The sequence below is a fragment of the Limulus polyphemus genome, unplaced genomic scaffold, assembly GCF_000517525.1.
Source record: "Limulus polyphemus unplaced genomic scaffold, Limulus_polyphemus-2.1.2 Scaffold219, whole genome shotgun sequence".
Taxonomy (NCBI): Eukaryota; Metazoa; Arthropoda; class Merostomata; order Xiphosura; family Limulidae; genus Limulus; species Limulus polyphemus.
The window spans coordinates 52,801-53,591 of NW_013665829.1; positions in this window are offsets into that span (position 1 = coordinate 52,801).

Below are 791 nucleotides of genomic sequence, written 5' to 3' on the forward strand. Positions count from 1 at the left end.
TTTCGTACAATTTACTATTGTTGTAATTTTATTACAGTCTTTAATCTAAAAGTCCTTTAAGCTGTTTGTATACTTTAAAAAAATCAGTGGAATAGTTGTACGTGCCCAAGTGACTGAATTGCAAGTTCCCTACTAGTGTTTCAGTGTTTAAGGACTTACTTCGTTTTCTAAGCTTAACATATGTTTTTTTATTTTATTTAAGTCACGAACGTTTTTACCTTTTTATTTGGTATCAATATTATTATTTATTTCTTCGCTAATTTTTCTATTCTATTGACTTCAGTTTTCGCTGTTTTTGTCTCATCAACGTGATACAGTGAAGTTGTATGTAATTCTCCGACATTGAATTAAGTACGTGTTACGTCTCCGTTTGTTAATTGATTTTCCGTAACTTCGTTCTGACGAAACTTTAGCGACACAAGTCTTTACTTAATAAAACTGGTTTATTCTTTCTGAATATAACTTTACCGATACACTTATTTTCAACAGTCGCTCTGTAACAAACGTTTTAACAACGAACGTTAACTTCAACAATACTTCTGAATGCAGTTCAATTACTCACTACCTACACACATATTATTCCCGTCACGTTGTGACCATCTTATATATACCAGACTACCCTATATCTAGTAATCTCCCGACAATTCACAAAGGTACAAGATATTTCCAGAAAGCAGGGGGCGTGACACTAGTCACGTGACCTCGCTGACGCAACATACTGTTACGTCTCCGTTTGTTAATTAATTTTCCGTAACTTTGTTCCGACGAAACTTTAGCGACACAAGTCCTTA